This window comes from Engystomops pustulosus, chromosome 9 (genome assembly GCF_040894005.1).
Source record: "Engystomops pustulosus chromosome 9, aEngPut4.maternal, whole genome shotgun sequence".
Classification (NCBI taxonomy): domain Eukaryota; kingdom Metazoa; phylum Chordata; class Amphibia; order Anura; family Leptodactylidae; genus Engystomops; species Engystomops pustulosus.
The window spans coordinates 53646255-53659362 of NC_092419.1; positions in this window are offsets into that span (position 1 = coordinate 53646255).

A 13108-nucleotide genomic window follows, 5' to 3' on the forward strand; every position below is an offset into this window, starting at 1 on the left:
ACCGAAATTAAGTGCATCCAAGTGCGCTGGTGCATCCAAGTACCATGGTTTCCAACCCTGGTTCATCTTAATGAATTTAAGAATGTCCCCGGTTGTGCTGAGCACAAGTTCTGATATGACACTTGCCACACGGTAGACTAGCACCTCTAAGAAATAGAGGGAAAGCTGCTCTGGTCAAGTGTCCAGTTTACCAACCCAGAAATTTAACAGAAAGCACACCCATTACCAGGAGAAGTGTCATCAGATACTCATCCACCATGTCACATTCAACTTTGAATGACCATTGACAGGTGACTCACAGTTCACATCCTAGTAATATGGGCCATTTCCAATGTTGTCGCTGGTGGATATTACAGAGAATTCATTGTAGTGATGTAATCAAGGATTTTATGTTATCCAACTTGGTGTCGATTGCACAGGCACTGGAACATGTAGCGGCTTACGTGAAGCCAGGCTTCCCAAAGGCAAAGACAGGCTTTCCTGAGTGGGAGCTGTCAGCTCCTCTTTTGCATCCCCCCAGCCATGGTGTGTGAGCTGCTCTGGGTGCCACCCTACTGAGAGCAACTCCTCCTCCGCTTTCTCCTTCTCCAAAACTGCCCCCTTGCTGGGCAGTAGAGTAGAAAGGCAAAGGTTCCTCTGCATTGCAGAAAGACAAGCAGGAGCAGGATGTGAATACAGAAAGTGCACACAGATGGCACACGCTTTATGCAGCAGCTCCAGGATGGCCAGGAAGATTTGCACCACCAAAATAAACTCATGCACATGGCACAGGATGATGGCTTAGGATGTTTTTCCAAAAAGTTTATTTTTTCACAAAGTTTCAGTTTTTCTAGAATTTTTTTTTCAAAATGTATTGGTTGATCCAGAGTGTTACTCTAGGGCAGTGATGGCGAACCTATGGCACGGGTGCCAGAGGTGGCACTCGGAGCCCTTTCAGTGGGCACCCAGGTTGTCACCCCAGGACAGAGTTCACCAGACAGGACTAGAATCTACCTGCAGTAGCAGACATCTTGAGATGCTGCTCTCAATGCTTTTTTTAAGGTGACACTTCCTTGACGGATTGGAACTGCAGGAAAAGTGAGAAGGTATAAACAGGGCCAGATTATCTTCCTCTTGCTGGCCCCATGATTCTTCGTGTACAGAGAGAACCTGGAGAAAAGCTATAATGTCGTCTAAATTTGCCCTTGTGCTTTAAATTGTATTGGTGTCCTCAGGGGGCCAAAACAACTTAATGTTGTGGAAAAACAGGGAATGATAAGTTACCGTTTAAATTGTCATGTTGGCACCCGATGGTAAAATAGTGGGTCTTGGTTGTAGTTTGGGCACCTCATCTCTAAAAGGTTCGCCATCACTGCTCTAGGGATTGGGAGAGTGTTCCCTACTTTGGGTGGTGAGTCTTTTCCCCAGACAGATTATTTTCAGCACAGCCTGCTCCTCTTCCCCATGCCTGTGCTGAAACTGGTGTTTTCGGTCAATGCTGACGGAATGAGGGGGCAGGTAAAGAGGAAGCAGAGTTGGAGGAGGAGGCAAACAGAGGCAAAGAGTGATGTGCAACAATTCTCGGTGGTAAAAGTATATGCGCCACAGCGATTCCTGCCTCAGGACCACTAGATTAACCCTGTGAGCAATTAAAGAGATATACGCTCCTGTCCATGCTTACTTGTACATATATCAGTTATGTGCACATTATGGCTAATGGAATTGCACAGTAGACACCTTATTTTTTCCACAACCTGTTGGTGCTGGACAGGGATGGCCTGCCCTGAAAAGTAGTAGTCTCTGGGAATTATGTATTGTGTGACCGCCTCAATATTTCCAGCTGCCTTGAATGGTCGGTTTATTAAAGGCCAACAGTTTTGCTGCTGTCCTACTCAGGACCAGAGCTTGTGAGTGAGATGGGCAGATATCCGCTTTCTCTCCATTGTTTGGAGAAAGCTAAACCCTTCCATGAGATGGTGTGGACAGGCGTGGTGGTGGGGATGTCACATCCTCCCTTTGCATCGAGACATGTGGCCTTGTCACTCAGGAAACAGTGACAGAGACTGAAACAAGATTACAGACCTGCACAAGGCTCAGATGGCCTACAGAACAATAGAAGAGCAGCTTGGTGCAATTAATTAAAAAATGGAAGAAACAAGATGACTGTCAATCTTCCTTGGTCTCACCTTGTGGGATAAGATCTCCCCTTGTGGGGTAAGGATGATTCTAAGAAAGGTCAAGAATCAGCCGAGAACTGCAAAGGAGGACCTGGTCATTGACCTAAAGAGACCTAGAACCATAGTCCTAAAGATTAGAAATACTTATGTAGGGCGTGCAAGGTTCCCCTACATACTCCAACACACGTACAGGCCTGTTTGAAGTCCGCCAATGACCATCATGATGTTCCAAAGAAGGCATGGGACATTGTCCCAACTGTGAAGCATGGCGGTGGAAACATCATATTTTGGGGGTGCTTTTCTGCAAAGGGTACAGGACAACCGCACCATATTTAAAGGAAGGATGGAATTTTGACCATCAACCTCCTTTCCTCAACAAAACCATTGAAGATGTGTCTTCTACCAAAACAATGATCCAAAACACTCAGCCAGGAAAACTAAGGAGTGACTCAAGGAGTATTTCAAGGTCATGGAGTGGCCTAGTCAGTCTCCAGACCTGAACCCAATAGAAAATCTTTGGAGCAAGCTGAAATTCAATGTTACCCAGAGACAGCCCTGAAACCTGAAAGATCTAGAGAAGATCTGTATGGAGTAGTGGGCCAAAATTCATACTGCAGTGTGTGCAGACTTGATCCAGAACTACAGGAAATGTCTGTACCAAATGTGAAGTTCTGTTTTTCTATTTTATCAGATACTTATTTCATACAATAAAATGCAATATAATTTTTTGGAAATCATACAATGTGATTTTTTGGATTTTCTTTCAGATTATATATCTCGGGGTTGAAAAAAATTACAGACCTCTTGATTCTTTATAGGTGGGAAAACTTGAAAAATTGACAGTCGATCAAATACTTATTCTCCCCACTGTATGTAAGGTATAAGGTATATGCAAGATATTTATTTAAGCAGTTTCAGTTTTCCTTGTCTTACAAAAGCCATACCTTTGTATTTTTCCATTTACAAAGCCATATTAAGGGTTATTATTTTCAGGCCAACAATTTGTAATTTCTCAGTATTTAATATTCTATATAATGTACTAAAAAGCTGAGAAAAAAAATACTAAATCAGTATTAAAAAAAACCTGTTGCGCCATTTTCTTACAGGGTTTGTATGTTGTATACTGCATTCACTGTGGCCCATATTACCAACGATGCCTTAATGTTTGTCTATTTTTTTTTCTGTTCTAGGGAAAGTAGGCAATTTGAAATTCTTTTTTTATATATTTGTAACTATTTGTTAAGGCCCCAGGGACATTTGCAGCATTGCCGTATAGTGGCAACATAGTGGATCTATATTAAACCCTCCATAGATATTGGAGTCTGAGAGTCTCCTAGCTGTCACTACAACAGGTGATGTCACGGGTGACAATGCCATCCAATGTGAATGTACCACCACCATTTACATGTTTGACTGCAGAATTTAAAGGGGTTATCCGGGTCTTAAAAATTACTGAGGGCTGGGCTGGGGTGGGCTATTTGAAAACAATAAACATGTACTTACCTCGGCCCGTCTCCTTGTGCGCCGGTTTCATTTCAAGGACAAACAGGGAGCTTCCGGTCGGCCGGAAGCTCTCATCTGACACTATATACCAGCGCTTACAACGCTGAGAGATAGGGACGAATGGGAGGAGCCGGCCACATCGTGGACCGGAAGCTCCCTGTACGTGGCTTCTGTGCCCCTGTAAACAAACAGGGGCACAGATCGAAGGGACCGCAGCGCGGGACATCCGCAGCGCCGGAGGAGGTAAGTAGATGTTTATTATTTTTAAATAGCCCACCCCAGCCCGGCCCTCAGTAATTTTTAAAACCCGGATAACCCCTTTAACCGGTTGATATCTACAATCGGTGCCACAACTGATGAGTGTTAGCGGGTGGGTGTCTTCTGCATAATTGGTAATGCAATAGGGAATGCATCAGAATCAGTGTGGTAAAAAATTCTGCTATATACTTTATTACTTTATACTTTATTTAGGGCATTAAAAACCAAGTGTCCTGCCATTTCTTTGCACAGTTTCTGATTTATCCAAAATAATGTTGGATTTTGCCATAACCAAAATGTTTTCTTTTTTTCTGTATTGCATATATTTAGGTTAGATTGATGTCACTGCTGTCTGTTACTATTGTAACAGGCCCTCCATACCATCATCAGAATACAGTTGAAATAAACCTGTTTATCACAGTTATCCATACAGCGGTGTCTACCCGGGAATATTTGGTGAGGGTTTTTACTATAGTAGACCCGTGATATCACTATTACTGCTCCAAGAGTTAATTCTGTAGACAGATGCCTATGAATCTTTGCTAAGGGGTATGCTGTGTATGCTGTAATACATAGTTTGAATAATTCTAGTTTTCTGGACTATTCTCTATTGATATAAATTTATGAATACTGCAACTTTGCAAGTGCAAATAAAGAGAATTTTCACATTGTTCCTTAGAAGCAGCTTATGTACACAGGACTGGAAGATTCAGCCTCAGTTTTATTACATATAATAACATTCTTTGGTGAAGAAAGCCATCAAAATTAACTCTTAGTCATAAAGCTTTTATTAACAAGAGTATATCACAGTCTGTTAAATGTCTAGTTTTAATGTACCTAAGTAGAATGCAAATGAAAGGGGATAGAAGACCTAAAAGGCCATTTTTTGTGTTATGTCACTAAAGAAGTCTTTCACCACATCAAACCCTGCAGTAGGCATAAAATTGGGTCTGAATTATTTCCTGGAGTGCTACATTATTCATGAGCATTGTTTTTATGCCTATGAATCAAATTATTTTAAATGTATGTAATAGGGAACGTTACTAGACTGTATATTGTCTTTTATTTTCTATTCTGCCTATTTGTTAATAATGGGACCTCAAAAGCTTCCTACACCTTCTCTTATTAGCTGGAGTAATGCTGCCCTAGGTCGTTATGGACCTGCCCAGGCTTCTCAATAGAGTATAGAATATCAGCAAAAAGTTAATCTTTTCAGTAATTCTCAGTAAAATTCATATATCATATGTCATTATGTAGAGTCATTACGTAGAGTCCCTCATTATGTAGAGTCTGGTTCAGTAAGTGACACAATCATGGGTAGGACTGCTAACTTGACAAATGTCGAAAAGGCAGTCATTGACACACTCCACAAGGAGGAGGCCATTCCAAAAGAAGCTGGCTGTTCACAGTTGTATCAAAGCATATTAAAGGGGTTTTCCCATTTCAGCAAATTATTGTAATTGTTTATATGATATGATTTATAAGTTATACCATTTTCCAATATACATTCTGTATCAATTCCTCATGGATTTCTAGATCTCTGCTTGTAGTCATTCTATGGCTTCTATGTTTACAACTAGTGGACAGAAACCATGGTCACACAGGTGCAGAGCTCGTTATATAACAGACAGTTATCAGAGCTGTGTGTTATAATAAGCCATACACGGAAAAAGATACAGAAAGTATACTGGAAAATTGTTTTTTAACCAAAGACTAAATAATGGGGATTTGAAAACATTTAAAGAACTGGCTGAAGAATTGAATTTAAGTTTAAGAGATTGGTACTACTATGCACAACTTAGGTGTGCCTATAAAGAATATGCAAAAAGAGAAAAATATCTAGAAGTGAAGCACCCGTTAGAACCTCGTAAAATAGGAAAAAAAGGCTTAATGTCACAAGTTTATTGAATATTGTTGAACGATCTGGAAATCCCTCCAGCCAAAGAGGGTTTTGAAAAATGGAAAAGAGACATCTGATCTATCAGTAGAAGAGTGGACTGACTCACTTATGATGGTTAAACAGACCTCAAAAAATATCGTCGTATACCATCTCTCAAATATTCATCATACATAGAGCCCACTATACGCCAAAACGATTGAATTATTTTAGAAATACAAGAGATCAAAAATGTCCAAGATGTAATCTAGTGGATGCAGACCTTATACATATGCTCTGTTGATGCCCGAAACTCCATATCTACTGGAATAGGGTTATAGATAGACTTATGTCAATTTGGAACTGTATAATTCCAGCTAGCAAAAAAATCTGCATATTAGGTTCTAAGATGGAAGTGATTGGTTCGCTGGGTGGTGTGCTCTATGTGATGAAGGGTCTTCTACTGGCTAGAAAATAAATTTTATACAATTGGAAAAATAAAAATTCACCAAAAATGTATGAGTGGGGAAGCAGAATGGATCTCTTACTCTATGCAGAGCAGCGGGAAGCGTCAGGGAAAGGTACGGAAATAGAGAAGTATAGAAAAGTATGGTTTGATAGATCAAGTCTAGATAAAGACCTACAAGAAGAAGAAGAGTCTTATTAGACTGATAGCTTTGTATAGGGTGACGTTAACGCTGATAGTCGTATGATTTGCAATTGATTGGTGTCAAATTAACTAGTAAAGCCAATAGCCAACCACCGGGGTGGGATGGGGGTGGGAATATAAGAGGGAAAAAAAAGAGCAATTTACTTCTGATTTATGATGATTTTGGTGCTGCTGACATTGGGGCATTGATATGTAATTGGAGGCACCTTAGTCCTATTGCTCTTATGGTTCAGTTGTTACATTTTACTTATATTTTTATTACCCCGCTACATCTACTTCCGTTTACATTAGTTTGTTTGACTAGATCCCAAGAAACTACGCTTGTGATTTTATAGCTTGTGACCTGCAAAACCTAAAACTACCGTATATTCCGGCGTATAAGACGACCTGGTGTATAAGACGACCCCCCTACTTTCCTGTTTAAAATATAGAGTTTAAGATATATTCGCCGTATAAGACTACCCCTTTTACAACGCAGGATTACAATAGCAGGAAAACTGTGGCTCATAAACATAAGGCATACAACAACAACATTACCATTACAGCACAGCCCCCAGTAGTATACAGCACTGCCCCAAGTAGTATACAGCCTGCCCCCAGTAGTATACAGCACAGCCCCCAGTGGTATACAGCACTGCCCCCAGTGGTATACAGCACTGCCCCCAGTGGTATACAGCACAGCCCCCAGTGGTATACAGCACAGCCCCCAGTGGTATAGAGCACAGCCCCCAGTGGTATACAGCACAGCCCAGTATTAAAAAAAATAATAAATTTATATACTCACCCCCCGATGTCCGCGCCGTCTTCTTTCTTCTGCCGGGCGCCGCCATTGATCTTCCCCGGCAGGCGCCTAGTATGACGCGCCGCTGCTGACGTCATACTAGGCGCCGCCCCGGGCAAAAGCATGGCGGCGCCCAGCAGAAGAAAGAAGACGGCGCGGAAGACTGAAGACTGAAGACATCGGGGCCAACGGAGGGTGAGTATGCGCCCCGATGTCTTTTTGAGGCTGCCGGCAGCTTTTTGAGGCTGCCGGCAGCCATTGCTGTGCTAATACCCGCGATCGGTGCTAGCACCGATCGCGGGTGTTACCGGTAAGCCTTTGCTGCAATATGCAGCAAAGACTTACCGGCTATGGAGAGGGCTCAGCCCGTGAGCCCTCTCCATGCACCGGGACCCGCTGTATAAGACGATTACCGGCGTATAAGACGACCCCAGAGAAGACAGAAGATTTTTCTGTCTTCAAAAGTCGTCTTATACTCCGGCATATACGGTATGTCTATTTATACAATACTTACCCACCGTGTTTCTCTAAGAATGTATTGACGTCATCTAACTTTATGCTTTACTACCATATACATCATACCCAAGCATGGAGGTTTTAATTGCTTTGTTGTCCTTTGAAATAAAAATAAAATCATTTTTATGTAAAAAAATATAAAAGATATAAATATAAAAACTACAAAACTACACGGTGTTGTTATCAGTGTCACCATAACCATAAAAAATAATAGGTTATCTTTACCATGTGGTGAATGTTGTAAAAATAATTAGATTTTAAAAATTACCAGACTTCACCTTTTTATTACATCCTATCTTTCGACAAAGCATTGTCACCAGAAAAGGAAAAAAATACAAAACCTTAGAAAAAGCTGGAAGAATAAAGTCTATTTGATCACGTTAGAAGCAGCGCCTATTGCCATCCATGCTTTATACTTACAGATTGATTGACGGATATAGTCTGTAGACTCTTTAAAGTGAAGGTTTATTGTGACTAGTAGAAGCCGTTTAAGCATTCAAGAAGATTATCGCTGCAGTAATCTAGTATGCAAACTGTATACACTGCAACTGACCAAACAATACATAAAATGTGAAGTAGTACGTGAGCTGCAAAATGTTAAGTGTTTGTTTAATTCAACCATTTTGCGCAAATACCAATCCATCCTTTAATGAAGTGTTGAGATGAGATGAGGCAATGGAGTAAAGCAGCTTCAAATAAAACGGATGCTGGATACTGGCAAAGGCTGGAAACCACTGTCACATTCTTCACTATGCAGCTTTATAAGGTCAACATAATAATAACACAAATGGAACAATTGCCTTCTATAACTGTGATAACACATAAAGTGCTCCTCCTCCTAAACAACTCTGCATAAATCAATAGTACAAGCAAAGATAAGCAACTTTCTTAGTAGCTTATTAGAGGAAGATGTCGTTCTCCACAGATTGGCCTATTATTGATTGGTGTGCGGTCTTGTGAGTAAATTGGTAAGTATATCCTCCAATACAATTAAGACTAATAATCTACTTGAAAAATCCACTCAGCCTAATATCATCAGTTTTGAAGAATAAAACAGCTCTGACCATAAATAAATAGTTAATTTATTACTTTATATTATATTTAAAACAAAAAAATAACAAATGCAGAAGCCTAGCCTTAGACACAGAGCCAGGATAGAGCTAGATGCGTGCGCCAAAAAACCTGGGGCAATTTGACACAAAACGGCGCAAATCGGAAGTATTCAGGAAAACCCGACGGAATCGTGGCCGCAGGACCCTTAGTAAATGAGCCCCTGTATGTTCTTTTCAGTGCAAACTGCTTGCACAGCTATTTGGAAGTGTCTGAGACACATTTCTGTTGCACGCAACACAATTGTGGCGCACAATGCATAATACACAGGCAAACACACTTTTACTGCAGTTTGCACTACTCTTAGTATATGTGCCCCAATGTTACTAGGGAAATAACAGGAACGGATGTACAGTGAATTGTAAAAGTCTTCATACCCAATGACCTTTTCGTCACTAAATATTATAGTGTGCATTTGCAAATATTTTGAAATGAAAAAACCTATGACCTGCATTCTTTAGTTTTTTAGTCCCCTGTTCTATGATACTTCAAATAACATCCTCTCCTCATCATCCTCTCTCTATATAGGACAGCTATAGATGTACTGATCGGTTTATCATGTTTTATTCCATGCACTATGAACAGTAGTTTATGTATGCTGAACACCTTGAGTGATTTTCACTTGAGTCTATCTCCTGCAGCTCTGCTCCAGTTCATCAACAGTTCACATGCTGTTACCAATGCAACACCCCTGCCAATGCATAGGCAGGCTGGTAGTTGCGAATAACGCCCTCCTCAGGTCAGGAGCTGTTAGGGAAATTGATCACCTCTCTAGTAAGGTTCTGGAATCTGAGTATGATGTAATTGCAGCTGTAGATACTGCACGGAAAGGCAACAGGTAAATTGGTAATTATCCAATGATGTGGCTGTATTGTTAGCTGGAGAGTGATTGGAGAGGTGCTACCACCTGACCAGGGGAAGTATAAAAACCCCTGCTCAGTGAGAGCATAGGAACTGTCTTACCACATGGTCTTATCCCAAAGAGGCACATGTGCTAAGGGTCCGTTGAACGCATTTCCGTCGGTTTACCTGCTTATTTCTGATTTCTGCTGAATTGTCTCAGGTTTTTGGTGCACGCGAATGGATTGTGGTGCATCGGCGCCGGCTTTCATGTGACACAAGTCGGGGGGCGTGGCCATCAGACAACCCGACTAATTCGGACAAACCGCTAAATTTAAAATTCAAATTGTGTCGCGAGATCAGCACTTACATGCCCCGGGAAGAAGAAGGTGAACTCTGGCAGACCTCAGCGGGGAAGCGACACATACAGGAAATTGGACGCATGATCTTAGGGAATTGCGGCAGCTCCGAATCCTCGTCAGACATTCCAGATCGGGGATCATAATGGGATGGGTAAGTAAATGTACCCCCAACGCCTTCAGTGCTGCCACAGATACTAATCCCAGGAACTGAGTCAGGAGACTCTAGCCCAGAGCTGCAGCTTCCACAGCCTGCTACTGCATCTACTATCAGGCTGGTGCACCATTCCTGCAGACCCCTCTCCATGAGCACTCCAGTAATCCGAATTTGCTGTGTTATCGTTTGGCCGTTGCCTGCTGTCTGAAGTTCAATAAAGAACTGTGAGTTGATTTGCACAACGCTGCCTCCATCTAATCCCTGGATATGGCTGCTTACCGTAACGGGCTTCCCCACTACATCAGCCTCTCCCTCCTTATTTCTTGCACACACCACCTGGCTATTACAGGTAGCATTAATGCTCTAGGCTATTATAAGTAAGTAGCAGTAGTAATGCAAATTGGACCTGTGATGTTGACAGGTAGTGACACAATGAAATCACTGATATCTTCTCTGCCACTGTTCTGTTGCAGTGCTAGTGCACTGCTGCATGACATTATAGCGTGTGCTTGTCAACAAGCCAACCGAGCCCATACAACCACTTCATACCAAAAACTAATTTGGAGATGTTCTGACCCTGCTAGCTATAATATATGTATATTGCTGCTGTTTGTGTGCTTTAGAAGTGTAGGTCTTTGGCAATTGAATACTGATGCGCTCCAAGACACTAAACTCTTTCACGCCTTGTTATTCCACTTCTCTACAGTGCTCATTATCTAATTGATGTATTTTACTGCACAGATTCTATCATGTCCTCTAATGCAGTTAGAAAATAATAGGAGATAAGCAAATCTTACAAACATAATGTAGATCCTCGCCTATTTACAGAACACTAGCTCCATCTACAGTCACTGCTATGTCCCATCATCTTTACCATTTTAGTACACAAAAAATATTCACTCTTATTAGGTACTGTCTAACTTCAAGCCGTATTCTATAAAATAGTTAAAAAAGTGTTAATAGATTATTTTTATATAAAAACAAAATGTGAATAACTACCTGCTGTAACTGGACTTTACTTTCAAATCATCTTGAAAAATTCACCAGTGATTTGGATGTAGGTTGTTTCATCTCTTCAAGTAATCGCAGAGACTTGATGATGTTAAGATCAGGTTCTGTGGGGATTCTATCATCATTTCTAGTACATGTGGTCCCCTAACCCAACTTACAGACAACCTCTAGTTACAAGCGGCCCTCTGGATATTGGTAATTTACTTACTTTAGCCCTAAGCTACAATGAATAGCTGTAACACTTATCAAAGGCGTCTGTCACAGAGACCAAAAATATTCTGGCTGAGGGTTACAATTATAAGGTATGCATTTCCGACTTACATACAAATTCAAGTTAAGAACAAACCTACAGAACCTGTCCTGTCCGTAACCCAGGGACTGCCTGTACTCTTTATTCTCTTTTCAGATAGAGATAGTTCTTAGTGATTTCTGTTGTGTGTTTGAGGTTGTTGTCCTGCTACAGAATAAATTAATAACACTTCATTATGTGAAACAATTCTCACTTTCCAGAATAATTTGCAGTTACCAAAAATCTACTAACGGTACTAGGATTTGTGCATTAAAATTAATACATAATAGTGGTGCCGTACATGAAAGAAATTGACATTTATAAAACATAGACACAAGGGGGCATATTAATCATAAGCGTGCATATTTGCTGTGCCATCCCCCCTTCATGCCCCACTGGCGTGAAGGTGGCGGATTGGGGCAAATAATCGCAAGTGCTAGCAATAAACTGGCATGGCGCAGAGGTCCTGATAAATATAACCCAATGACTTACAATCTACAAGGTAAAGGGAATGCAGTGGCATTTGGTTTCAGGTTAAATTATGGAGGGCAGCTTTTTGTGTAATGAATTCCAAAAGACAAACTATCATGGAGAAAATGTTTAAATGTGAGCCTTGTTGTACACCAACAAAGTGACCATGAGATAAGAAGAAAACACTATGGGGCACATTTACTAAGGGCTTTGCGCCACACTGTTGTCAGACCATGCACGTTCTTCATGGCTAAAATTGCTTGCACACATATTTAAGAAGTGTTTGCGCTGCTATTGTGTTGCATACAACCCTTTTGTGGTGCAGCAGCGCTGGCTTCCATGCCACACAAATTAGGGAGCGGGCCATTGGACAGCCCAACTGATTTGGACCAAGCTCCGTATTTAATTTGCAAATTCTGTTGCACGGCTTATGTTAAAGGTGCACCACAAAACAGATGGTGAACTCTGTCAGACCTGAGCGGGGAAGCGACACATTTATGATTTCAGGCGCACAATCTTAGTGAAGACAATGCACTTTCAGTGAACTTTAGTGACTTTGTAAGTAAATTTGCGCTATTGAGCATAGGATACTGGTAACTTCTAGTTAGTCACAATTTAGAGCACCTTCATTATGCATGCTAAAAGTTTTTTATACTATGATGGTGTACAGAGATGTGTGAGGGGTCATTTTTTGCAAGATGAGCTGATGATTACATTGCTACCATTTTGAGTACTGTGCAAAATTTTTATTACTTTTTATGTGATGTAAAACGGTGTAAAAGTAGTATTTCGTCATTAGTCATTTGGATGCTATTTTCTGTTGTGGAGTTTACCCACATGAATAACAATTTTTATATTTTCATAGATTGGACACTCTGGGAAGCGGCAATACCTAACATGGTTGTGCTTTTCACTGTTTATTTAGTTTTATACCAGGGAAAGGGGGGTGATTTTTATGGGGGGTTTTTATATTTATTTTTTCTACTTATTTAGATGCTAGCACCGATCGCAGGTATTAACGCCGGCTGCAGAAAGTACCCTAGGGGTCTGTAAAATGTTTAATAAAAATTTTAAAAAGTTAAAAATTAGATTAAAAAAAACTAAAAATTCA